General features: G+C 41.7%; 3 non-coding genes across 3 annotated transcripts; all 3 read right to left on the minus strand.

The window, feature by feature from the left end:
• Nucleotides 1–3,716: 3,716 nt before the first annotated feature.
• On the minus strand, nucleotides 3,717–3,831 carry trnal-caa (transfer RNA leucine (anticodon CAA)). The gene is made up of 2 exons: nucleotides 3,794–3,831; nucleotides 3,717–3,762 (listed from the first exon to the last, which is right to left on the minus strand). It is a non-coding gene; the product is annotated as a tRNA-Leu (tRNA).
• Nucleotides 3,832–6,244: 2,413 nt separating this feature from the next.
• trnal-caa (transfer RNA leucine (anticodon CAA)) lies at nucleotides 6,245–6,359 on the minus strand. The gene is made up of 2 exons: nucleotides 6,322–6,359; nucleotides 6,245–6,291 (listed from the first exon to the last, which is right to left on the minus strand). It is a non-coding gene; the product is annotated as a tRNA-Leu (tRNA).
• Nucleotides 6,360–21,094: 14,735 nt separating this feature from the next.
• On the minus strand, nucleotides 21,095–21,176 carry trnal-uag (transfer RNA leucine (anticodon UAG)). Its single transcript has one exon. It is a non-coding gene; the product is annotated as a tRNA-Leu (tRNA).
• Between the last annotated feature and the right edge of the window lie 2,453 nt (nucleotides 21,177–23,629).

The raw sequence follows: 23,629 nt of genomic DNA on the forward strand, positions 1-23,629 counted from the left end.
CCTGCTTTCTGCCCATCACCTTTGACGCCGTTACTAATCAATAACGTATCAATCTCCGATTAAAACATACACAATGACGGCAATGAATTCCACAGATTCAATTCTGTAGCCAAATAAAGTCCTCATAATCTCTGTTCTAAAGGGACGCCCTTCTATTCTGAGGTAGTGCCCTCTCGTTCTAGATTTCCCTATATAAGAAACAACCTCTTCACGTCCTCTCTGAGCCTTCAAGTAGTCAATAGATTTCAATGAAAACCCCTTCATCCTTCTGAACATGCAGACAATACAGACACACATCTACAGATGACTCCTCCTGCGTTGATACTTACATTTCCGGAATCATTCTCGTAGACCTCCTCCAGTTCCTCTACAATGGAGGCAAGGGGCTCAAAATTGTTCACAATACCCCGAAAATTTCCTTTTGTCTTCTTGACGAGCCCTCCAGATCCAATTCCTGCGTTTCCTCCCTGTCAGTTCTACACGTTAGGTACTTCTTTGACCCCAACTCTCTACGCCTGACATGTGTTTCCTTCTTTTTTCTATCTGGTTTGTCACTATCCTTCGTCAGCCGGGGTTCCCTGCCCTATCGGAGTTGCCTTGCACTCCAACAGGAAAGTGATAATTTCATCTGCAGCTGCCATCCTGCCCTGATTTCCAGACTCGCCGCAAACTTTTGAAAACGTTCTTAATTCGCATAAAATGTTCTGTGATTCTATTCGATTACTAATAATCTAATTTTATTTAAGTAAGAATATGGCTCGTTGAGGGCAACGCAATCGCGATAGAGTATGTGAAACCGCAGAAGATTATTGTCAGCTTCGAAGTCTCTGCTCTCACTTTCTAAATGGTCCGTTTCACTCATTAACCTGTCACCTACGATTACAACCGATTCTCATGGCCAGAGTCCCGACAGAAGTCCACAAAGTCGTTCATTGGCTGTGCAGATGCCGTTGAACCCGCTGAGCTCTTCCATTGGCTATCCGGTTTTTACGCAATCAGAACCATTCCATTTCCCGTCCCTCACTATAACTGCGCACGCTCCTTTTGTCTCCCTTTCTCTTTTCTGGCTCTCGGACCTGAAAAGTTGACCCAGTTTCTCCTGCCGCATCCGGGGCTGACCGGCAGAGTCATTGTGGAAGCTCGGCCGGGCAGTGGGACCCGCTGATTTATTCAGCGAAGCGTTTCTGTACGAACAACACCGATATTCGAAATTCTGACATAGCCGGTAGCGCACGGCTGAAGTGTTTCGCCCTGATCGTATAGTGGTTAGTACACTGCGTTGTGACCGCAGTAACCTCGGTTCGAATCCGAGTCACAGCAATCAGTAGTTACACATACGGCTTTCATCTGCAAACTTAAACCCCCCCCCCCCCCCCTTTTGCTGAATTTCAGAACGCCGCCTCTCCCGAAGGGTTGATATTCCCCGGTCACCACTAACTTTCTCGTTCCCAAGATTTCACATTGAATCAGGCGGTGCACTTACTCAACAGATCGTCAGGCGCGAGAATATAAACAGGCCTCAGTAACAACACAGGGTCTCCGCTCTCTATCCACCCACTGCCGGCGGAAAGCAGCAACTGCTCACTCCTTCCGCTAGCTCTCTTTCTGGAACTGGAATATGCCGGCGCAAATCATACATGGACTCGTGGCTCGTTTCATCATAGATCGCCAATAAACATTGCTAGTTGAGTGTGTGCCACGAGGTAAATCGTTGTTCGGTTTCTTTTCATTAATACTCTTGTTTCTCCATTTTTGCCACTTGCTTGGGTGCTTGCCCCACTCTGCCCTTCTGCGTGTGTCCTTCCCTCACACTGTGTGCTTTGCTCTCTCCCATTCTCATGCCTGCCTTTGTATGTTTGCCACTGTTCAAGAGTGCCCGTGTCTCCGACTCTCAGTGTGCCTGTCTCAGTGTTCCTACCTCTGTGAGTCTCTGCTCTTTGCGCCCCTGCCACAGTGTGTAGCCATATACTCTCTGTTCTTATCCAGCCACTCTCTAACTTCGTGAGTGCTTGCATCTGCTCCTGCCTTGTCTCCCTCTCCTGCGTCTGTCTGTGCGTGACATTCTGCAATGAGTGCCTCCGGTTATCAGGCTGTCTCTACCTCTGTTTCTAAGTGTCTGTAGTGGATTGCGAAATGTGCGGTGCGGGTCAAACTCCTGAACCAGTGCAAGCCAATTACAATTGCGACAGCGTTGCTGTAAAAGATGTGATCAGCGGAAATGGCACAGGCGATTTAATTTCCTAATACAATGATTTTTTATACCGTAACCGTCAATCTAACAGGCCAGAACAGAACAGTCACTTGGTAGAGTACATTATGCAAAGGCTTCATCTTCTGTCGCACAGGCTAAACGGTGGGGCAGTGTTTCTGAAGCCTCGTGGTTATCACTTTGGTGCTTGAAAGGTCCCTTTTCCGGAAACCAGGAGGAAACATTTGAAACAGAAGATACTGGAAATCTTGAGCAACACATCTTCAGTAAGTCACGCAGCATCTATGAAGGTGAATAAAAAGTCGACGTTCTGAGCTGAGACCCTTCATCAGGACTGGAGAGGAACGGGGCAGAGGCCAGAGTATGTGGATGAGCGGAGAGCACAAGCTGACGGGGGGATGTATAAGACCAGGTGAGTGGGAAGTTGGGTAGGGGAGAGTAAATGAGTAAGAAGCGGGAGGGAGGGGTGGGACTGAAGAAGGAGACTGATAGGAGAGTGCGGTGGACCCTGTGTTGTTCAAGAGTTGAAGAGAAACATTCGTAACTCCTTTTAACGGGAAACGGGCACATCGAATTCAACAACCAGGCGTCAACTAAATACAGCGCTCAGTGACAGATTTCATGTAATACCAAAGTAAAGCTTCATTTTATTTTACCTCCATGTTTTCAACTACAAATGACTTTTAGTTCACAGTGAGTTACACCATGCATATGTTAGTTATCTAGATATAGCTGAACATAGCTATAAAAGCTGGAAGAAGGTTCAGAAAATGGTCTCGTACCTACTAAAAAAAAAGGTCATGATACATTTATTTTGAAGACCGAGCTCATATTTCATTCTCTCAACTATTGGTGATAGAAAAGGAAAGGGGTCCAAAAGTTGGGATCATACACTGCAGCAGGGTTTTTTTTTAGGAATAAGACAGGAACTAACAGAAGACGATGGGGTGAACATGTTTGCAACTAATGGCATGTCGGAGGCTTTTTTAAGTCAGTGGACTATTTGTAGAGGATGTGGATACATTTACAAAAGTTAAGTAAATAAATGCTTAGTGGAACTGGCAAGTTGAGGTCTGGTAAAAAGAAAAGCAGATGTCATTACATTCAACGGCCAAACTGTTGCTCCCGGTTAATCATGGTCCCCAGAACCGGAAGGCGGGTCTCAGAATTCTCAGGTTCTGCAAATAGTCAAAATAACCGGACTGCGCTGCCTGACAGATGTACGGGTTGAAATGGAGACATAAAATTTCGTCCAGACCTACTCGCACACATTATCGAAACAAAATAAAAGTAAACTAAACATTCATCAACAACAGCAAAAAGGTGTGATTGTCGCTCTATCCAACCAATGACCACGGTGAGAACATTTGATTCGTCACTCGCCAAATCCAACATTGCAATTCGCTGTGAGAACATCGTGCTGTGATCTTTCAACTCTTCTTTAATCTACTCTACAGGAATAAATTGAGCTCGACAATAAAATCAAATCTCCAAATACAAAACTTGATGTCAGGGATGGGATTCGAACCCACGCCCCCAGGCGGGGACCAGAAGACCCGCGTTTCTACGGAAGGAATGTCATTCCTTGAGTCTGGCGCCTTAGACCACTCGGCCACCCTGACAACTATGCATATCCCTCTTAACATCGAAAACAAATGTTTTGTTCTGAGTTTGGAGGATTGACCCAAAACATTCATGTGCACAGAGCGATCACAGAAATACCTGAACGGCGAGCTCCTGTTAACAGTGTTTAAAATTCCGAATGCAAAACAATTTCAGGGAAAATGCCCAGCTCAAACTGCAGACGAAGTACATTGCGCGTGCATCCAGACACATGTCCGTGGAACATGTTACAGCCGTGTGTCTGGCTGATGTTATCTGGAATCTGTCATGTCTATAATACGGCATTTATCTGAAAAAAAATTTTCTCACTTCGTCTTTGCATTTAATTTTCACACCACATCGTACAAAGCATTCGCCATTCTGCCACAGCTCTTACGTTTATCCTTGTGATCCGCCTCTGCACTCCTTAAAGAGTTACCACTTTGTTTCTGGAATAGAACTACCAGAATTGCACGCAGTAGTCCAAATCTGGTCCATCTAAAAGCTAATTTATACTTCTGCGTCGAATCTACTCAGTAGATACGGCGTAGACCAGGCATGGGCAAACTACGGACCGCGGGCCATATGCGGCCCGTTAAGCTTTTTAATCCGGCCCGCAGAACTTGATGAAATTATATTAATAAACCTTGTTAACGTTTTTTCCCCGCAATTCTGGCGTTTTCCCAATAGATGTCGCACTCTATATACATTGACCTTTGTTGAGGTGCAGCGTATTACTCCACATTTGCGCTTTACTTTGTGACCTTGTGGCGACCCATTTCCTGGCACATCCGAACCGGCTCACAATTAGCCAGCGTTCCGGCTAAGGGAGATAGCCTGCGGGGATTTGCGAGGACGGAGCTCCGCATGCTGGCGCGCTCTCACTGTTCTGTCATTGTGCGGGTCGTTGTTGAGTTTTGGCACAGGGGACAATTGAATAAGAAGGAGCAGGACAAGTAGACCTGCATCTCCTACCGTTTTTGAAATAAAGACAGTCAGGAGGAGAGTGATGATAATAATATCTTGAAGGATAACAGAATTTTCAGTGCTTTAAAATAATAACCGTTACTATTAAAAAAGCTGTATTTTATTCATTTAATTTTCAGTGTTTTAAAAGTCATTTCAATAAATAGCTAAATACCATGGGACTTCAAAGACAGATATTTTGTTGTAATGCATTTGTTCATTTTCAATTGAAATTAAAGCACGTTTTCTACATATCCCATGATATTTTATTTTCTCTTATGAGGGGTATTACCAAAACACTCCGTCCATCTGCTCCTGGTCCGGCCCCCCTGTCAAATTTTAGAACCCTTTGTGGCCTTCAAGTCAAAAAGTTTGCCCACCCCTGGCGTAGACGCATAGCCGACGCCGTGGTTTTGTAATAGTTAACCATGCTGTTTGCTAGACGGAACTGGATATCAGAAATAGAGAATTGTTTTCTTGCATTGCCACGGCTTTTCTGTACTGCCCCGTAATACTTTGAACAGTTCTCCCCACTCCCCACCCACACCCACCCGCACGGCCCTCCCCCGCCCTCCGCCAACTATTAGGTGAAGGATAGTGTAGCATTGGTAGCGACTCGGAAAGCATGGTCTATCTCGGTGAGTATGTGGGCCATAACGATCAAATCGGACTCTGGAATACGGAGGGGTGGAAATTCTTAATAGTGTGGGGTTGTACGGGGCCATGATTGAGGACATACAGATTTTTTCTACCCGTGGGGAAAGAGCGGTCACGGATATGCAGTATTGTTACAAGGATGATCGGTTCAAACTGACGATAGTGTGAAGACCTGCGCACACTATCAGCGTTCTCTGGAATTCTCCAGGACCGAGCGCTGTGATGGTTGAGTCACTGGACTGTTTCGAAAGAAAATGAATACATTTACAAAGATTCAATAAATCTATAATTTGTGGAAGTAACTAAAAGAAGAAGGTAAGATCTGAGCCAGGCAGACGTCATAACACTGAAAAGCCAAACTATACGTTCCAGCAGACCATGCTCACCCAGACGGCGGAAGGCCCTCAGCCCGAAACATCGACTGCTCTTTTTCCCATAGATGCTTCCTGGCCTGCTGAGTTCCTCCAGCATTTTGTGTGAGTTGAAATAATTTAATTTGTCGGCGTAAAATGTGGTCTGAACTTGCTCGCACGATTACTTCGAGAAAAAAGATGAATATATTCATCAAGAAACTGCCAAAAGACATGAATGTCAATCTATCCAATCAGTGATCAGGAGGATGTGATGGCCACCTCTCACCAAGCCTCTCGTCGAATCCCACACTCTGTACCTGATGCACTGCGATTCACTGTGAGAACATAGTGCTGTGATCTTTCCACCGCCTCTTTACTCAGACAGTTCAGGTCCTGTTACCAGGAATAAATTAATCCCAATTTAAAAATCAAATGTACAAATATAAAACTCAGCAGATGTCAGGAGTGGGATTCGAACCCACGCCCCCAGGCCGGGGACCAGAATACCCGCGTTTCTACGGAAGGACTTTAATCCTTGAGTCTGGCGCCTTAGACCACTCGGCCACCCTGACAAACTTGCATAAGTTATTTAACAAAGCGAACTAGTAGTTTTCATCGAAAGCAGAATAAAAGATTGTTTTGGCCGAGGAGTTTGTTGGATGGAACCAGAATGTGAATATGCACATAGCAGCCACAAAGTGAACTGAACCGCGAGCTCCCCTGATAGCGGTGATAAAAACTCCGAATGCAGAGAAATTCTAGGGAGAACGTCCAACTTCAAAATGCATATAAAGATATATGTCCGTTTTATCGGACGTGCCACGACGTGTTTGTTACAGACGATCAAAAACCTATCATGTCTGTAACAAAAACTTTCGCTCAAATTACTTATTTTCTTTGTCCATCGTTGTACAGAAATAAGTGGCATATGATTTAAACCAGTAATGTACATCAGTCTTCGTGGCAGTGGACGGTTCCCACTGTAACGAACTTTCAACAGTCCCTATTGGGGGCGATAAGGTATTGGAAAAACGAGAGGTTCTGAACGTTGACAAGCTAACAGGAACAAAGGCCAAGCTCCGAGGGTTCAAAATTCGCGGCTGCAGATACAGTGGAGAAGTTCGCTGAAAGTCTTCCTTACGAACAACATAGTTCCTGCAGATTACCGACAAACCGCGAATGATTCCATGTTTGCGACCAAATGTCAAAAGTAAACCGAAGGTTGACAGCGCAGTTCGCTAATCCAGATGAAGGGTGTTCGCCCGATCTATCTATTCCTTTGCATAGATGATGCCTGGCTTGCTGAGCTCCTCCAGCATATTGTCCCTGTTACTCTGTATTTTCACCGTCTGCAGCACCCCTTGTGTTTATCCTTGTAATTCTCTTCTGCATTTTCTCCGGAGTCTTCACATTTGCACGCAGTAGTTCAAATATGATCTAACTAAGGTTTTGTTCAATAGGTTTAATTAATGTCGGAAAAATGTATACAATATACATCCCGAAATTCGTTTTCTTAGCAAACATCCATTAAAACAGAGGAGTGCCAGAAAGAATAAATGACAGTTAAACGTTTGAACCCCAAAGCCCCGCACCCAGTTCCCCCTCCAACACACAAGCAGCAGCAAGACAACGACAATTTCACTCTGCCCAATGCAAAAATGCCATTCCCTATTCCCAGTTCCTCCGTCTCCGCCGCATCTGCTCCCAGGATGAGGCTTTCTGTTCCAGGACTTAGCAAATGTCCTCTTTCTTTTAGGATCGTGGTTTCCCTTCTGGCGTCATCAAAGATGCCCTCACCCGCATCTCCTCCACTTCCTGCACTTCAGCCCTTAACCCATCCTCCCATCACCACAACAGGAACAGGGTTCCCCTTGCCCTCACCTACCACCCCACCAGCCTCCGGATCCAGCATATTATCCTCCGCAACTTCCGCCACCTTCAACAGGACCCCATCACCAAGCACATCTTTCCCTCCCTACCCCTCTCAGTTCGCAGGGATCGTTCCCTCCATGACTACCTGGTCCACACGTCCCTCCCCATAGAACTCCCACCTGGCACTTATCCCTGCAAGAGCAAATTCTACACCTGTCCCCACACCTCCCCCGTTACCACCATTCCGGGCCCCAGACAGTCTTTCCAGGTGAGGCAACACTTCATCTGCGAGTCTGCTGGAGTCGTCTATTGCATCCGGTGCTCCCGGTGCGGCCTCCTCTACATCGGCGAGACCCGACGCAGATTGGGGGACCGCTTCGTCGAGCACCTACGCTCCGTCGGTCACAATAGACAGGACCTCCTGGTTGCCACCCACTTCAACTCTACCTCTCATTCCCATCTAGATATGTCCATACATGGCCTCCTCTACTGCCATGATGAAGCCAAACTCAGGTTGGAGGAGCAACACCTCATCTACCGTCTGCGTAGCCTCCAGCCCTTTGGCATGAACATTGAATTCTCCAATTTCCGGTAATTCCCTCCCTCTCCCCCTTCCCTTATCCCAGGTCCCTCTCTGCCTCACTCCCCTTTCAACTTTCTGCTTCTTTATCTCTACAGTTCTTTCATGCATATCTCCTCCCCCTCCCCCTTTATCTTGCCTCTGATTGGTTTTCCACCTGGCGCCTCTAGGCCCTACCCCCTCCCCTATCTCTATTACTGGGCTTCGGCCCTCTCTCCCCCCCCTCCCCATTCCTAATGAAGAGTCTCGGCCCGAAACGTTGGCTACTCTTTTGTCACGGATGCTGCCTGACCTGCTGAGTTCTTCCAGCGTTGTGTACGTATTCAACGACAATCCTAGGTCAGCAGGAGACGCTCATGGAGTGAGAACTGTTTCGGATTCGCTCCATAGCCTTTACTTTTTTTAACCTATGATCACCCTTATTTAATTTACTTTTACTTACACCAAAAGATTCTTGCTACTTTTTTGGACATCTTTAAGAGTTTATTGTGAATTTTTGAAGAAATGAATACAGAAATGGCTCTTAGATCTAAAGGGCGAGAACCTGGGAAGGATCCTAACGGGAACGGGAAGAAGAAAAAGACTGAATTGACTTATGAAATATTATTGGAGGTTTTAAATGAAAAATTTAAAGAACAACGACAAATTTTCAAACAAGATATAAAGGCTTTCAAAGATTATATGGATAAGACGGATTCAGTAGTTAACCAGCAGCAAGTTCTAATTGCAACTTTGCAAGAAGACGCTCGGAAAGACTTGATAATTGAAAAACTGGAGCAGAAATTACTTTCGACGATTAAACAGGTGGAAACACTTAAAGCCAAGAGTGTCGACTTTGAGAATCGGTCCAGAAGACAGAACTTACGCATACTTGATCTCCTGGAAGGCATTGAACAAGGGGACCCCTCGAAGTACTTTGCTTAACTTTTAAAGGATGCGTTCCCTTCTGTATTCCCAGACAATCCTCCGTTATTCGATCGCGCTCACAGAATTATGCGCCGATCACCAAGTGCTTCAGCTAAACCACCGGTTGTAATTGTCCGACTTCACTATGTGCATGTTAAAGAGCAACTTATTCGTGTGGCTCGGCGTGTAGGGATGGTCAAATTTCAAGAACACAATTTTCGATTAGTGGAAGATTTTAGTCCAGAAGTAATGAAGAAAAGGCTTCTTTTTAAACCTCTGATGTCCGAATGTTATGAGAAAAATCTAAAACCTGCGCTCTTATACCCTGTGAAGCTCAGAATCTCGCCTCCGAATGCACCACGGCGTATTTTCCTTTCTACATGTGAAGCGAGAAGCTTTCTGAATGAGAACTTCCCTACTGCTACGGATTCTCATCTCTAATAAATGAGTGATTTTGATCGTTTTTGTTTCCAAAACCAGATTTTGTTTCTGGCTGTTGGTGTAGGTTTACTCTATATTTTATACTCTAGTTAAAGTTTTTTTTGACATACTAATCTTTTTATTTTACTTACTTTAACCACTATACTTTATCTTTGGTCATTATTATTAATCCTTCGAAGGCGAATTTTTTTTTTACTAAGATGGTGGTTTCTCCTCTAAAATATTTTTGGCTTTTTTTTTATTTCGCCATTTTTTTCTCTCGTCTTCTTCCCTTAATACATTTCTTATCACAGTTTAATTTTTTTTTGGTTTGTTTGGGTTTTAACCCGATTTATAAGTTACTAGTGATTATATTCTTTTTGGTTTTTTTACTACCAATTATATAAAGAAGTTTGGTTTTAGTATAGTGATCATTATTTCTTTAGAGTTTGGGTGGATCTTTTTTTTATCCTTTATATACGGAGTCGTCTTCTGCTGATATGGGGGGTAGGTAGATTTAGTTTCATTTCTCCTTTTTTCCAGCCTTTTCCTGGCTGGTGTGATCTTTTCTCCTCTTGAGTGGGGGTGGGTTTTTTTTCTAAATCTTATGTTCCTTATATCAAGTTTTTTTAGTTTCTTCATTTGGGCTGATTTTAAACTATTAAAATATCCGCGATGTCGTCACTTCCGGGTCCGCCCCTTATTTTGTTCCTCTTCCGGGTGCATGAGTTCATAATTTGGTTAACCCTTTATATACCAAAGGGTTGATTTCAGAAATATGGCTAAGACCATTAATTTTGTCTCTTGGAATACTAATGGCTTAAACCATCCGATTAAACGGAAAAAGATTTTCAAAGTATTCCAAAGACTTAATGCTCATATTATTTTTGTACAAGAAACTCATGTGAGGAAAGAGGACAATCATAGCATTTTTTGGTTGTGGAGGGGTCAACAGTACCATTCGAATTTGAATGCTAAAGTAAAGGGAGTTTCAATTTTTATTGATTCCTCTATTGCATTTGTCCAACACTATATCTTTTCGGATCCGAATGGTAGATTTTTGTTAATTGCTGGCTTACTTTTTAACAACAAGGTTGCTATGGTTAACGTTTATGCTCCAAATGTGGATTGTCCCGATTTTTTAAAGTCCTTATTTACTTCTCTACCTAATCTAAATGAATATGGGTGTTGACTTTAATATTTGTTTAAATCCTTTGTTGGACAAATCTATATCTACTCAGACTTTACCTAATAAGTCGGCCACTTGTATTAACTCTTTTTTGACTGATAATGGAATTTTCGATATTTGGAGATTTCGGCATTCTAAGGACAAAGAGTTTTCATTTTTCTCACATGTTTATCATTCCAACTCGAGAATTGATTATTTTTATTAACTTTTGTTTTTTTCCATCGGTAATTGGTTGTAGTTATGATATTATAGCCATCTCTGACCATGCTCCATTAAAACTTTCTATTAAATTTACGGATACAGCTTCTAGTGCTAGACAATGGCGATTTGATTCTACCTTACTGCAAGATCCGGATTTTATTAAATTTATGAAGGAACAGATCGATTTCTTCTTTTCAACTAATTCCACAGATGATATTTCTTGCGGAACACTTTGGGACACTTTTAAACCATATATACGTGGACAGATTATCTTCTACTCTGTTGGTCTGAGAAAACGCATTAAGAAGGAAACTCTTTTATTGGTTGATAAAATTAAAGAGATTGACAAGAAATATTCGACTACTCCTAGTACGGAGCTTTACAAACAAAGGGTTGAACTTCAAACGGAACATAGTTTATTACTTACATCTTCAATTGAAAATCAATTAATGAAAACCAGATCTGATTTTTATATACATAGTGATAAATCGGATAAACTGTTAGCTAGTCAATTGAAGAATGCTTTGGTTAAACGTCAAATTACTAAGATCCGTCAGCAGAATGGGGATCTGACAGTTAACCATGATGAGATAAACAAATCATTTCAAGATTTTTATACCTCCCTGTATCATTCCGAATTCCCTCATGATCATAATACCATGTGTGATTTTCTTGGGAAATTGAATTTTCCAAAATTATCATCAGATGATCTTTCAATATTAGAAACTCCTATTACGGATGCAGAAATTAAAGGGGTTATTTCCTCTATGAATTCTGGGAAAGCACCAGGTCCAGATGGGTATACAGTAGAATTTTTTAAATGTTTTTCCGCTACTCTTTCTCCTTGGTTATGCACGGTTTTTGAAGAAGCAATTAGATTGGGCAATCTGCCACAATCTTTTTATAGAGCTTCCATTTCTTTAATATTGAAGAAAGATAAAAGACCCTACTGACTGTGCATCCTATAGACCAATATCTTTATTGAATGTAGATTCCAAGATCTTTTCAAAGTTCCTGGCATCCAGGCTGGAGAAGGTATTAGACAATAGACAATAGACAATAGGTGCAGAAGTAGACCATTCGGCCCCTCGAGTCTGCACCGCCATTCTGAGATCATGGCTGATCATTCACTATCAATACCCAGTCCCTGCCTTGACCCCAAATTTTTTCGGAAGATCAAACTGGTTTTATTAAAAATCGCTATTCTTTTTTCAATGTTAGGAGATTATGGCATATTGTTTATACTCCTTCACATAGCACTTCAGAATGTGTCATTTCATTAGATGCGGAGAAAGTATTTGATAAAGTTGAATGGCCATACTTATTTAATGTGCTTGAGAAGTTTGATTTTAGTCCGACATTTATTTCCTGGATTAAACTGATATATCATACTCCAGTAGCCTCGGTGCATAGATCTCCCTCTTTTCGTTTATTTCGGGGTACTAGACAAGGTTGTCCTCTTAGTCCATTATTATTTGATATTGCTTTAGAACCCTTGGCAATTGCTATCAGAGAATCACAGAACATTTTTGGCATTAATCGTAGGACAGATATACATAAGCTATCATTATATGCAGATGATTTATTATTATTTATTTCTGATCCTGACAAATCCATTCCTGCAGTTATATCATTGCTGGCTCAATTTAGTAATTTTTCCGGGTATAAATTAAATCTTAATAAGAGTGAATTGTTTCCTTTGAATAGGCAGGTTCCAATTTATGGAAATTTACCTTTTAAATTAGTTAATGACTCTTTTATTTACTTAGGGATTAAAATCACAAAAAACTATAAGGACTTATTTAAGGTTAATTTTTTACCCCTAATCGATCAGATTAAATGTTTGTTTACTAAATGGTCACCAGTATCTTTATCTCTGATAGGTCGGATTAATGCTATTAAGATGGTTATTTTACCCAAGTTTTTATATATATTTCAAGCTGTACCAATTTTTATTCCAAAATCTTTTTTTGCTAATGTTGATTCAAAAATTTCCTCATATATATGGCAGAATAAAAATCCTAGATTAGGTAAAAAATATTTACAGAAGGCAAGGAAGGAAGGTGGATTGGCATTGCCTAATTTTATATTTTATTATTGGGCAGTTAATATCCGATATTTGATATTTTGGTTAAAGGATTGGGATATATCTTTTAGCCCTCATTGGGTGAACCTGGAAATTAAATCTGTACAAGGATTTTCATTGGGTTCTATTTTAGGGACTTCTCTTCCCTTTACTCTTTCTAAATTGCCAAAACGAATTGACAACCCGATAGTTAAACATACTTTACGTATATGGTTTCAATTTCGGAAATGTTTTGGGTTGACTCAGTTTGTTTTAAATATTCCTATTGTATCCAATTGCTTTTTTTTATCCTTCTATTATAGACCAAGTTTATTCAGCTTGGAAGACTAAAGGATTACTACGATTTTCCGATTTATTTTTGGATATTTGTTTTATGTCTTTTGAACAATTATCTAATAAATATAATTTGCCTAGATTTCATTTTTTTAGATATTTACAGATAAGGAATTTCTTAAATACTGTACTTCCTACTTTTCCAAATTTTGTGTCTTCAGGTATTTTGGAGAATTTGTTTGAACTAAATCCTTCTCAGAAAGGGCTAATATCAAAACTTTACAATATAATTATGAAGATACGTTCAGAGGCCTTCTATAAGATTAAAAATGATTGAGAAAGAGAACTTAACCTTACTATCCCTATTGAGAATTGGGATAAAATTCTTCAATTAGTTAATACATCATCTATATGTGCTAAACATTCATTAATACAGTTTAAGGTTTTGCATAGGGCTCATATGTCCAAGGATAAATTGGCTCATTTTTATTCCTATATAACTCCTATTTGAGACATATGTCATTCTGAGACAGCGTCTTTAACTCATATGTTCTGGTCGTGTCCGCTTTTGAAAAAATATTGGAAAGACATTTTTGATATTATTTCTACGGTATTGAACATTGATTTACAACCTCATCCTATTACTGCAATTTTTGGTTTACCAATGATGGACTCACTCCATTTATCCTCTTCTGCTTGTCGAATGACTGCATTTCTTACATTAATGGCTAGAAGATCTATTTTGTTGAATTGGAAAGAAATTAATCCTCCTACCATATTTCATTGGTTTTCTCAAACTATGTTATGTCTAAATTTAGAAAAAATTTGAAGTGTTGTATTTGATATTTCTATTAAATTTGAAAAGATACGGAGACCATTTATTCAATATTTTCATGTGATGTAATATGACCCTGTTCCAAGCCTATTTGTTTTTCCAGTTTCGATTTTATATATGTTGAGAGGATCGGAGTTGACGACACTGATGATTTTGTATTTTTGTGAGATATTATAAACAGCCCTTTTTTCCATTTTTTCTTTTTCTCTTTTTTCTTTTTTGGTTTTTTTTCCTTATTAGTTATTAGATTATTAGATTAGTTTTTTTGCATAATTTTTTTCTTTTTTTTCTGTTTTTTTAAAATATATTATGATATACCTAGGTTTGCCTTGTTTACTTGTTACTTGTATCGTCCATGATTTGGGAATACTCATTTATACTGTAACCATCGCTTATGTATTCTTTCATGTTCTGTTGAAATGTGTATGTTTGTAATCCCATTATCTATGTATCAATTTTATTTTGTTGATATTAATAATAATAATAAAAAGATTGAAGAAGAAAGAATAGACAATCCCACTCGCACACCGGCAGAAAAGCATCGGCGCCCTCCACCGAGCACTCAAGCGTGCAGCAAAGCATCAATAAAGACACAGACTTGCTGGCATTGTTCTCCATGCTCCGAACAATGAATGCATGCATGCCATTTGCCTGGTTTGCTGTCTTGCAAGACAGCTGAGCGAGTAATCAAAGTGGGAATGACCCTATATGTGTTTATAGAAGTTTATGGAAAACAAACCAAGACTACCAGTTGTAAAGGAAACGTCACAATTTATATTTTTTTTTTTGAGGAACTAATAAAAGTTGAGAGAAGTAAGCCTGTAGCTACTGTGTATTTCCATAGATGTGTGGTAAGATGTCATGCAAAATGTAGGCGATAATATTACGAGGGACTTGTATATGTGCTGTTTGAATAGTGGTTATCACACTGAAAATCAAAAATGAAGAGATAACCGAATCCTTTTCAGGTTGAAAAGCTTCACTCCTGAAGAGCCCAGGCGTTATGTTCTTGCCCCTCAATGATTTATGAATTGCACTATTTATTGCCCGAAACTAGAGATAAGAATTGGAGAATCAATTTATTGCAATTTTACAAGTTTTGTAGGCTGCCCACCTTTTCTAGATGCCCACCTTTCCGTGAAGGATAGTACTACTATTTCATCAACTCAGGCCTAGAAGACCTAAGGCAAGGTGAAGGATACTGTAGCATTGGAAGCGGCTCGGAAGGCATGGACTAGCTTTCCATGCAAGTGGAACTGACCTGGGTGAGTGTGTTTTCTACAACGAGCAGTGAAGACGATCAAACCTGACACTTTAGGATAGAGAAATAGGGGTAGTACTTAATGAACCATGTAGGGCTCGAAGTGGTCATGACTGAAGGTATACTGAAATGTTTCTACAAGTGAGAGGAGCGGCCAAGGAAAAACAGTTACAATGCTGTTCAGTTAAAACTGAGGTTAGTTTTAAGATGACCACGCACTGTCGGCATTCTCAGGATTTTCCATGATGGAGCATTGTAATGATTAAATCACCAGGCTATTTCTGGAGGACGTGAATACATTTTCAAAGGTCCAGTAATTCAACCATTTCTGGACCTCCAAAGAACATAAATTGACGTCTGAGCACGGCGTTGATCCCTGTTTCCATCCAAGTGTGGACATGGTGGAGGATTACAAATACCTGGGGATACGAATTGACAATAAACTGAACTGGTTAAAGAACACTGAGGCTGCCCACAAGAAGGATCAGAGCCGTCTCAATTCCCTGAACTGACTGAGGTCCTTTAACATCTGCCGGACGATGCTGAGGATGTTCTACGAGTCTGTGGTGGCCAGTGCTATCATGTTTGCTCTTGTGTGCTGGGGCAGCAGGCTGAGGGTAGCAGACACCAACAGAATCAACAAACTCATTTGTAAGGCCAGTGATGTTGTGGGGGTGGAACTGGACTCTCTAACGATGGTATCTGAAAATAGGATGATGTCCAAGTTGCATGCCATCTTGGACAATGTCTCCCATCCACTCCATAATGTACTGGTTAGGCACAGGAGTACATTCAGCCAGAGACTCAGTCAACTGAGATGTAACACTGAGCGTCATAGGAAGTCATTCCTGCCTGTGGCCATCAAACTTTACAACTCCTCCCTCGGAGTGTCAGACACCCTGAGCCAATAGGCTGGTCCTGGACTTATTTCCACTTGGCATGATTAACGTATTATTTAATTATTTATGGTTTTATATAGCTATATTTCTACACTATTCTTGGTTGGCACGACTGTAACGAAACCAAATTTCCCTCGGGATCAATAAAGTATGTCTGTCTGTCGGTTAAAGTACCGGGATTGGGTTCCCCCGCGGGTTATAATTTAGAATGGCAACGTCAAATGTCGTCCGAATTAGCTGGCTCGCTTTTCTCGAAACAAGAAAGTAAACTAAACATTCACCAACAACATAGCGAAAAAGAACGAATGGCCAAGCAAAGGCCAAGGTTGAGAATTGTGGACGCGCCGCTGTGGAAACACCACCTGTTTAATCTACTCAGGTCCTGTTAACGGGACTGATGGATGCCACCCGGACATCCATCCATCGGAAATAAACGGTTTTGCTTGAAAACGGAGTAAAATATCAAATTGGCAGAAGAGATTAGAAGATCGAATCGAAATGTCCATGTGCACACAAGGAATATTGAACTGCAAGCTCTGTTAGCAGTGCTTAAAACTCCCAATGCAGAGCAACGTTCAGGGACGATGTCTAGATGTTCAGATGCGGATTAAATAAACAGATTGCACATACAGTTGCGTGCCAGACTCAGAATCGGAATCACTATCAGCTTTGGTTTCCCTGGCACATTTCGTGAAATTTGTTGTTTTTCGGCCGCTGTACAGGACAAGACATATAAGTAAAGAAATACTGTATAAATAAAAATTAAGTCTATTTATTAGGTTGTGCAAAAAGAGCCAACATTGTCGATTGGGTCTTCGTCCGTTCAGAAATTGGATAGCGAAGAGGGTGAAGCTGTCCCTAAACGTTGAGCTAATGTCAGGATGTATATTGTATACATTTCTCTGACATTAAATGTACCTTTGAAACCTTTGATAAATAGAGGCAGGGTGTAGTGAGACTGCTGGCAAGGACAGGCTGATGATTGGACAAAATTCTAGTCAAAGTGGTGGTTGCAAGGTAAAAGGGGGACACTATCGAAAAGGGTGATGAATTCAGAACTGAAGGTACTATAAGGTGGATCAACTTGCACAGCTACTGATTGGTTGTGGGCATCACTGAACTGCGGCTGAAAGAAGATTACAGCTGTGAGCTTAACATCCAAGAATACACGTTGTATCAAAAGGACAGGCAGGGAGGCAGAGGGGGTGGCGTGGGTGACTCTAAAAATGAAATCAAGTCCTTAGAAAGAGATAACATGGAATCAGAAGTAGAATAGTTGTGGGTAGAGGTATGAAACTGCAAAGATTAAAAAAAAGACCCTGATGGGAGCTATGTGCAGACCTCGGAACAGCAGCAAAGTTGTGGCTACATGATGCATGTCAAAAAGGCAATGTTACCATAATCATGAGGGATTTCACTATGCAGGTGCATTATGAAAATTAGGTTGGTGCTGGATCCCATGAAGGGGAATTTGTAGAATGCCAAGAAAATGGCTTTTTAGAGCAGCTCGTGAGTGCCCACGAGTGGGTCGGCATTTCTGGACTGGGTGTTGGGCAATGAACCAGACTTGATTATAGAGGTTAAGGTAAAGGAGCCCTTTGGGTCCAGTGATGATAATTTTCAATTGAGAAGGAGAAGCTAAAGTCAGATGTATCAATACTACCGTGGAGTAAAGAGAATTTCAGAGGCTCGTCTGAAAAGCTAGCCAAAAGTATAATTGGAAGTGGACGCTAGCGAAGATGACTGCAGGGCAGCAATGGCTGGAGTCTGTGGGCACAATTCGGACAGTGCACGATTGATACATCCCAAAGGGAAAAAAAGTACTCCAAGGCCTGAATGACGCAATCGGCGATGAAAAGGGAAGTCAAAGCCAACATAAAAGCCAAGAAAGAGCTTTTATAGAACAAAATTCAGTGGGGTTAGAGGATTGAGAGGCTTTTAAACACTAACAGAAGGCACCTAAAAAAGTCATAAAGAAGGAAAAGATGCAGTACGAAGGTAAGCTTGCCAATAATATTAACGAGGATACCAAAAATTTCTTCAGATATACAAAGAGTAAAAGAAAGGTGAGAGTGAAGTTGCCATTACTAGTGAGAAGGTCCTTGGGAAGCTGAAAGGTTCAAAGGTAGATAAATCAACTGGACAAGAAGATCTGCACCCCAGGATTCTGAAAGAGGTGGCTGAAGAGATGGTGGAGGCATTAATAATAATCTTTAAATAATCAATAGATTTAGCCTGACTTCGGTGGTTGGGAAGATGTTGGAGCTGATTGATGAGGGTGTGGTTTCGGGGTAGGGTGTGGAGGGTGTGGTTTCGGGGTACTTGGAGGCACATGATACAATAGGGTGTAGTCAGCATGGTTTCCTCAAGGGAAAGTCTTGCCTGACAAATCTGTTAGAATTCTTTGAAGAAAATATCAAGCATAATAAACAAGTGAGAATCGGTGGATGTTGTGTACTGGGATTTTCAGAAGGCCCTTGACAAGGTTGCGCATATAAGGCGGTTAACAAGATAAGGGCCAATGGTATTACAGGAAAGATATTAGCATGGATAGAGCATTGGCTGATTGGCAGGAGGCAAAGAATGGGAATAAAGGGGGCCTTTTCTGGCTCAACCACTCATTCTGGCCGGTTGCCGGTGACTAGTTATGTTCCACAGGGGTCTGTGTTGGGACCACAGCTTTTTTACGTTATACATCAATGCTTTGGATGACGGAATTGATAGCTTTGTGCCCAAGTTTGCGGGCGATTCAAAGACAGACGGAAGTAGTTTTGAGGAAACAAAAATGCTACAGACGGACTTACGGTCTATGGACTTCGACAGATCAGAAGTAGCAGATGCAATACAGCATCGGAGAAAACAACATCTCATTCAGCTTGGCGCCACGTTTTAGAATCACGTGATACTTCTTATCACATCGGACAAGCAGAGAAAACAAGAAATTAGTCCAGGTGAAGGCAGATAGGATTAGCTTGATTTTGCTTCGTGATCACAAGGAACGACATGGGGTGAAGGTCCTGCCCATGGTGTCCTCTACCGCTGTATTTTACAGAAACTGTCCCAACGACTGGTGTAATCACTGCTGTATGAATTTCATTCCCTAACTGATCCTTCTCACAGGCTCTGGGCAACCAGCAGATCAACAGTACTCTGCCTTCATATCCAGTCAGAATGTCCAAAACTGGCCAGCACCAGGAATAATCATGAATCGGGAATCCCTTCCCCTACAGAAATAAGAGAAGTAACGTAGGAGAAGATAGATGGCTATAAGGTAGAAACGTCGCAATAAAAGATCAAACTTTGAAATTGAATATATATCACATACAAAATGTTGCGGGAACTCAGCAGGTCCGGCAGCTTCTATGGAAAGGAATAAACAGACGTGACCCTTTAGCAGGACTGAGGCTTGCATCCAGAGACTGCTTCAGATCTGGAGATCGACGTGCAGCACTTGTGCTTACGTCATTTCCGAAGGTGTGTTCCGGAAATTTGTTAATTACAAGTCATCTGTGATTTTCTTCGCTGGAAATGCATTTACTCCTTTACGTCCCGTTATGCGCTGTCCTTGTCCCGTTAAAAAGTCAGAACAAACAATTGGTTTCAATGATCTTCCTACGTGAAACGTTGAAAACCGCCATCCGTTGATGCGTGTCCATTTTATTTTACCGATTAGTACTTATTCTTAAGGGCAGAGAGATCAAGCTTAAAGAGCGGAGTGTGGTAGTGAGAGAACGGGAAAGGGACAGAGTGAAGCGATCGCCAAATCCCTCAATAACAGGCGGAATTATCACTGCGGCGAAACTGTTCCTGCATATGGTGTTACAATGTTTGTCAGTAGGCGTAACTGTGAAGCTGAATCTGAAGCACTGCCCTCACTAGCAGACGATATACTATAGAGCAAGTCAGTCCTCGTTACTTCAGCTGTGGTACAGTGTGAATGCTCCTGGCTAAACTGGTCAACGTGCCTGTCCAGTAAACAGCAGGAGAATCACTAACAGGAGAAATTCTGCAGATATCGCAGGGTTTCAGCCTGAAGCGTCGACTGTTTACTCTTTTCCACGGATGTTGCCTGGCCTGCGGAGTTCCTCCAGCATTTCGTGCATGTTACTCAGTCAGTAAACAGCAAGTCTTGCGTTCAGCTCAGCAGAGCCTTTAACTTAGGTGTCGAACTGCTATAATTCGGGCGTAATTCATGTAAACACCTCTACCACTCACTTGTAATCATAAAACAAAACTGCCACAAAAAGTAATGAAGGAAAAAAAGCCTATGAAACCATAGAAGATGGAACAGCCTCTGCGGAGAGCGAACCCTTCAGCTAGGTGACGTAATGACATTTCGGATGAAGTTTTCTTGCCTTCTGCAGCGTGGTGTTGGTTTAAGGTAGTAATCGTTTGCAAAATGCGGGCGTACCCTGTATCATTATTTTGCCCTGCCCCTGATGACAGCCGATTTCACACTGCGTTACGCGGATCTTTCCGCTCGAAAACGGATACTTCGCGCTTTGCTTCAAGGCACCGGAAAAGCGGAATTACACATATTTTCGAATTGAAATGCATATGGGGGCTAAATGTTTTTGAATAGGATTTGTTTTGTAAGTATTGGCCATGATCACTTCCCATTCACAACCATCACTATCTCGGCAATTTTCTATACCTCTGTTGTGATATCGGTGACCCTGACACCAATTACAGGATTATCGCCATGGTCACTTGTGATTTTTAGATTTTGATCTGCAAAACGTTTAATAAATTCTAGCGGAAAGGGAGAATTTGTTATTCACCCGATGGCAGTGGTGGGATTCAAACCCACGCCTCCATGGAGACTGGAGCCTAAATCCAGCGCCTTAGACCGCTCGACCACACTACCGCGGTTTTTTTGCATTTATTGCACAATATTAATCGTTGTTTGAGCAAATTAACCTTAAAAGTTCTGTGTTTTCCGCCTTTGAAAATTTATTCTCTCACATACTGTGTTCGAGGCTGTGTGTCTTTCATTTTCTTTGGTCCATCCTATATTTCTTCAGAGCTGACCAGAGATGACGGTATGACAGTCTGATGTTCCCCATGCACGTGCACCACGCTAATTTTTCATGAATATTCCCAATTTCGTCGTCTGCTTGTGTCTGTATGCACACATTTCCAGCGGATGCATGACAGTGATCTCACCATCCTATCGGCTGATGTTGTCACGTTCAGCGACGCTTTCACACGTACACCAGGAAGTGTCCTCTCGCCCTCCCACATCCAGATGAAGCAACCCCAGACTCAAAGCACTCGCGCTGGCCACGATTCTGCCAAATCTCTTCTGGATCTTCTGCAGGACATCGATAGACACTTTAAAGTGAGCGAACAGATATATGCACAAACGTGCATATTGCATACTAGCTGAAATAGTTTTTATTTAAAGTCTTTGTCAGGTAATAACCTTTACCCAGCTTTGTTCTCTGAGCAATCAGCTGAAGGTGCACCACACCAGAAGGTTTCCGTTGGCACTCTCCTGCAGATTGCCCTCTGAGCGCGAGGTATTAACCTAAACAAGCAAAAACATTATCATTTCCAAACAGGGGTTTAGATATCAGTTAAAGTAGGCACTTGTATATTGTGAGGCTACAGATTCCGGGGAGAAAAATGGCGCTACTCCTTGAACTCCAGAATACAACCTTGCAGATTATTTTTCTGAGCACGGTATTGAGTACAGCGAACAGGATGTAAAGGGGATTATAATTGCGCCATTAACCGAACGGAAGAAATTGCGTAAATTGAACACAACAAAAAAAATCAAATATATACCTACACACAAACATCTGTGCACATTAGTTAGACTGACGAGCACCCATGCACTCAGCCATTCAGTGAGGTTACAGGTATTCAGACTGCCATATTCTGCCATACCCCATTAACTTGTTAGCAACTTTCTAATGAGAGTTTATTTCCCCGTGTTACGTACCCGTGGGTATCTTGTGCCTGTCACATGACCATGATGTAATTGAGGCTCTGCTGGGCATGATGTAATGGTCTTGTGATGGTGGAGTGACGTAATTTTCCCGCTATGAGAGGTCATGTGATAGTTTTTTCAACAGGGTATAAAAGGAGAACCCCTCCCTGTGACGCAGGGCAGTTCGTGGTTGAATTCGTCAGTGATTCTGTTCTGCTGCGTATTTGATGTCATGACGCAGTTTTGTTTTAAAGTGGAGTTTTGCTTTCTGCCTTAAGTCTCAAAGGTTTTTGCCGACAGTTTTGCTACAATACTGCCACTTTAGGCCAGTCGGAGAGTGAAGTACGGAAATCCCGAAGGATCGGAAAAAGTTGGTGTTGACGGCGATAAATAGGTTTGACCTTAAATAATCTTCATTCCGAAGGAATTAGTAACCTGCGGTCCAAGATAACCCCTGCAAAAGAGCAGAAAGGGTTGGAGCAAGGTTTCGCCAAGGAAAGGTCAGTGCCTTTAAGCCGTTTTATTTCCTCGCTGTAAATCCTTGGGCAAGACATATTTCGGCTGAGATAATCAGTAACGTCGTGACGTCGGTGAGGAATTCGTTACTTCTAGGAAAAACTCTCCTAAGTGACTGTAAATCATTTGGACTTTTGCATTACTATTTCTAAGAACTGTTTTTGCATTATCGCTTTAAGAACTGTTCGAGCTGCCGTATAGCAGCAGACTTCCGGTTAAGTTAGTCATTTGTTTACTTTTGGGGTTTTTTTTAGCAGTGTTTAATAAATGTGGGGAAGGACCACAGTCTAGGGTTCTCCTCCCGCGGGAGTTGAGGGGTAGGGGGTGGGGCGTATACCCCTGAACAAATGTATGTAAATATGAAGTAAGAGTGCCACCTGTGTGGCAAAAGTGTGGGAATGTAAAGACTGTAATGCAAACATTTGTAAAGGACTGAGAGTCATTGAAAATTTTTATTTTTGAATAAAGTATCTTTTGATTTTAAAAAATTGTTATAATAAACCTGTCTCAATCTGTATTCATTGTTGCAGTGTCATAATGCCCGTCCATAAAGTAATCAAAGTCTTAGTTCCTGCATAATTTTTCGGAAAGAGTTCCACGAAAGGTGAAGCTTTGGAAGAATTTTCTTTCCGTGTTGAGTGAAAGATTTGATTATTTCATACCCTGGACTGGATTTCAAGATTCCACTCTGGTTGTAACCTGGTTTATGGTTATTGTTTATCTGGTGGTACTGGAATCCACAACATTTCAGTTACTTGATCACACATCAGCAGAGGTCTAACAAACTACCCGCTGAACTGCAGGGCCCACAGTCATCGTCTTTGCTGCGCAGAAAATCGAAAGTTGTGAATTGCAACACTCGTAAAATA

Source organism: Hypanus sabinus, chromosome 9 (assembly GCF_030144855.1).
Source record: "Hypanus sabinus isolate sHypSab1 chromosome 9, sHypSab1.hap1, whole genome shotgun sequence".
In the NCBI taxonomy this organism is placed as follows: domain Eukaryota; kingdom Metazoa; phylum Chordata; class Chondrichthyes; order Myliobatiformes; family Dasyatidae; genus Hypanus; species Hypanus sabinus.